Raw genomic sequence first — 5,000 nt, forward strand, 5'->3', positions numbered from 1 at the left:
CGAGTCAGCCGGTTTGGCCGGTTGGACTTACCGCGAGACGGAGAAAAGTAGATTCGGTCGATCTGTTTTTCGCAGTTTTTGTGAAAAAAAAATTTTGGTCAATTTTTTCAACGTTAAAAACGTGTTCGGGCTGCCTTTTTATCCATGGATTAAGCGCCGAAAAAATTTTAAAACGCATAATAAAAAAGTTTATTCTTGACCGCAGGGACTTAGAAAAATTTCGGGTCGCCCCGTTCGACCTGCTGGCATTACCGCGCGGCCTGGACAGCCCGCTTCGACCGATACATTTTTTTCATTTTCAGAGAAAAAAAAATTTTTGTCAATTTTTTCAACCTTAAAAACGTTAATAAACTGCACTCTTATGCACGGATTAAGCATTGAAAAATTTTTAAAACATGTAATAAAAAAGTTTATTCTTGACCGTTCGGACTTAGAAAAATTTCGAGTACCCCGGATCGCCTGCTGGAATTACCGCACGGCCTGGACAGCCCGCATCGACCGATACATTTTTTCCATTTTCAGTGAAAAAAAAATTTTTGTCAATTTTCTCAACGTTAAAAACGTTAATAAACTGCGTTTTTATGAGTGGATTAAACATTGAAAAAATTTTGAAATATGTGATGAAAAAGTTTACTCTTGACCGTTCGGACTTAGAAAAATTTCGAGTACCTCGGATCGCCGGCTGGAATTACCGCACGGCCTGGACAGCTCGCATCGACCGATACATTTTTTCCATTTTCAGTGAAAAAAAAATTTTTGTCAATTTTCTCAACGTTAAAAACGTTAATAAACTGCGTTTTTATGCGTGGATTAAACATTAAAAAAATTTTGAAATATGTGATGAAAAAGTTTACTCTTGACCGTCGGGACTTAGAAAAATTTCGAGTACCCCGGATCGCCTGCTGGAATTACCGCACGGCCTGGATAGCCCGCATCGACCGATACATTTTTTCCATTTTCAGTGAAAAAAAAATTTTTGTCAATTTTCTCAACGTTAAAAACGTTAATAAACTGCGTTTTTATGCGTGGATTAAACATTAAAAAAATTTTGAAATATGTGATGAAAAAGTTTACTCTTGACCGTCGGGACTTAGAAAAATTTCGAGTACCCCGGATCGCCTGCTGGCATTACCGCACGGCCTGGACAGCACGCTCCGACGAATCGGTTTTTTCCATTTTTTCCGAAAAATAAATTTTTGTAATTTTTTTTAATGTCAAAAACGTTAATAAACGTCATGTTTACGCATGGATTAAACATTGAAATAATTTTAAAACGCTTATTAAAAAAGTTGGTGTCGACCGTGGGACTTAGAAAAATTTCGGGAAGTCCGATTCGCCTGCTGGAATTACCGCACGGCCTGGACAGCTCGCTCCGACGAATCGGTTTTTTCCATTTTTTCCGAAAAATAAATTTTTGTAATTTTTTTTAATGTTAAAAACGTTAATAAACGTCATGTTTACGCATGGATTAAACATTGAAATAATTTTAAAACGCTTATTAAAAAAGTTGGTGTCGACCGTGGGACTTAGAAAAATTTCGGGAAGTCCGATTCGCCTGCTGGAATTACCGCACGGGCTGGACACCTCGCTCCGACGAATCGGTTTTTTCCATTTTTTTTGAAAAATAAATTTTTGTAATTTTTTTTAATGTTAAAAACGTTAATAAACATCATGTTTACGCATGGATTAAACATTGAAATAATTTTAAAACGCTTATTAAAAAAGTTTACTCTTGACCGTGGGACTTAGAAAAATTTCGGGAAGTCCGATTCGCCTGCTGGAATTACCGCACGGGCTGGACACCTCGCTCCGACGAATCGGTTTTTTCCATTTTTTCCGAAAAATAAATTTTTGTAATTTTTTTTAACGTTAAAAACGTTAATAAACGTCATGTTTACGCATGGATTAAACATTGAAATAATTTTAAAACGCTTATTAAAAAAGTTGGTGTCGACCGTGGGACTTAGAAAAATTTCGGGAAGTCCGATTCGCCTGCTGGAATTACCGCACGGGCTGGACAGCTCGCTCCGACGAATCGGTTTTTTCCATTTTTTCCGAAAAATAAATTTTTGTAATTTTTTTTAACGTTAAAAACGTTAATAAACGTCATGTTTACGCATGGATTAAACATTGAAATAATTTTAAAACGCTTATTAAAAAAGTTGGTGTCGACCGTGGGACTTAGAAAAATTTCGGGAAGTCCGATTCGCCTGCTGGAATTACCGCACGGGCTGGACACCTCGCTCCGACGAATCGGTTTTTTCCATTTTTTTTGAAAAATAAATTTTTGTAATTTTTTTTAATGTTAAAAACGTTAATAAACATCATGTTTACGCATGGATTAAACATTGAAATAATTTTAAAACGCTTATTAAAAAAGTTTACTCTTGACCGTGGGACTTAGAAAAATTTCGGGAAGTCCGATTCGCCTGCTGGAATTACCGCACGGCCTGGACAGCTCGCATCGACCGATACATTTTTTCCATTTTCAGTGAAAAAAAAATTTTTGTCAATTTTCTCAACGTTAAAAACGTTAATAAACTGCGTTTTTATGCGTGGATTAAACATTAAAAAAATTTTGAAATATGTGATGAAAAAGTTTACTCTTGACCGTTCGGACTTAGAAAAATTTCGAGTACCTCGGATCGCCTGCTGGAATTACCGCACGGCCTGGACAGCCCGCATCGACCGATACATTTTTTCCATTTTCAGTGAAAAAAAAATTTTTGTCAATTTTCTCAACGTTAAAAACGTTAATAAACTGCGTTTTTATGCGTGGATTAAACATTAAAAAAATTTTGAAATATGTGATGAAAAAGTTTACTCTTGACCGTCGGGACTTAGAAAAATTTCGAGTACCCCGGATCGCCTGCTGGAATTACCGCACGGCCTGGATAGCCCGCATCGACCGATACATTTTTTCCATTTTCAGTGAAAAAAAAATTTTTGTCAATTTTCTCAACGTTAAAAACGTTAATAAACTGCGTTTTTATGCGTGGATTAAACATTAAAAAAATTTTGAAATATGTGATGAAAAAGTTTACTCTTGACCGTCGGGACTTAGAAAAATTTCGAGTACCCCGGATCGCCTGCTGGAATTACCGCACGGCCTGGATAGCCCGCATCGACCGATACATTTTTTCCATTTTCAGTGAAAAAAAAATTTTTGTCAATTTTCTCAACGTTAAAAACGTTAATAAACTGCGTTTTTATGCGTGGATTAAACATTAAAAAAATTTTGAAATATGTGATGAAAAAGTTTACTCTTGACCGTCGGGACTTAGAAAAATTTCGAGTACCCCGGATCGCCTGCTGGAATTACCGCACGGGCTGGACACCTCGCTCCGACGAATCGGTTTTTTCCATTTTTTCCGAAAAATAAATTTTTGTAATTTTTTTTAACGTTAAAAACGTTAATAAACGTCATGTTTACGCATGGATTAAACATTGAAATAATTTTAAAACGCTTATTAAAAAAGTTGGTGTCGACCGTGGGACTTAGAAAAATTTCGGGAAGTCCGATTCGCCTGCTGGAATTACCGCACGGGCTGGACACCTCGCTCCGACGAATCGGTTTTTTCCATTTTTTCCGAAAAATAAATTTTTGTAATTTTTTTTAATGTTAAAAACGTTAATAAACGTCATGTTTACGCATGGATTAAACATTGAAATAATTTTAAAACGCTTATTAAAAAAGTTGGTGTCGACCGTGGGACTTAGAAAAATTTCGGGAAGTCCGATTCGCCTGCTGGAATTACCGCACGGGCTGGACACCTCGCTCCGACGAATCGGTTTTTTCCATTTTTTCCGAAAAATAAATTTTTGTAATTTTTTTTAACGTTAAAAACGTTAATAAACGTCATGTTTACGCATGGATTAAACATTGAAATAATTTTAAAACGCTTATTAAAAAAGTTGGTGTCGACCGTGGGACTTAGAAAAATTTCGGGAAGTCCGATTCGCCTGCTGGAATTACCGCACGGGCTGGACAGCTCGCTCCGACGAATCGGTTTTTTCCATTTTTTCCGAAAAATAAATTTTTGTAATTTTTTTTAACGTTAAAAACGTTAATAAACGTCATGTTTACGCATGGATTAAACATTGAAATAATTTTAAAACGCTTATTAAAAAAGTTGGTGTCGACCGTGGGACTTAGAAAAATTTCGGGAAGTCCGATTCGCCTGCTGGAATTACCGCACGGCCTGGACAGCTCGCTCCGACGAATCGGTTTTTTCCATTTTTTCCGAAAAATAAATTTTTGTAATTTTTTTTAATGTTAAAAACGTTAATAAACGTCATGTTTACGCATGGATTAAACATTGAAATAATTTTAAAACGCTTATTAAAAAAGTTGGTGTCGACCGTGGGACTTAGAAAAATTTCGGGAAGTCCGATTCGCCTGCTGGAATTACCGCACGGGCTGGACACCTCGCTCCGACGAATCGGTTTTTTCCATTTTTTCCGAAAAATAAATTTTTGTAATTTTTTTTAACGTTAAAAACGTTAATAAACGTCATGTTTACGCATGGATTAAACATTGAAATAATTTTAAAACGCTTATTAAAAAAGTTGGTGTCGACCGTGGGACTTAGAAAAATTTCGGGAAGTCCGATTCGCCTGCTGGAATTACCGCACGGGCTGGACAGCTCGCTCCGACGAATCGGTTTTTTCCATTTTTTTTGAAAAATAAATTTTTGTAATTTTTTTTAACGTTAAAAACGTTAATAAACGTCATGTTTACGCATGGATTAAACATTGAAATAATTTTAAAACGCTTATTAAAAAAGTTGGTGTCGACCGTGGGACTTAGAAAAATTTCGGGAAGTCCGATTCGCCTGCTGGAATTACCGCACGGGCTGGACACCTCGCTCCGACGAATCGGTTTTTTCCATTTTTTTTGAAAAATAAATTTTTGTAATTTTTTTTAATGTTAAAAACGTTAATAAACATCATGTTTACGCATGGATTAAACATTGAAATAATTTTAAAACGCTTATTAA

The sequence above is a fragment of the Nomia melanderi genome, unplaced genomic scaffold, assembly GCF_051020985.1.
Source record: "Nomia melanderi isolate GNS246 unplaced genomic scaffold, iyNomMela1 scaffold0396, whole genome shotgun sequence".
NCBI classification, from domain to species: domain Eukaryota; kingdom Metazoa; phylum Arthropoda; class Insecta; order Hymenoptera; family Halictidae; genus Nomia; species Nomia melanderi.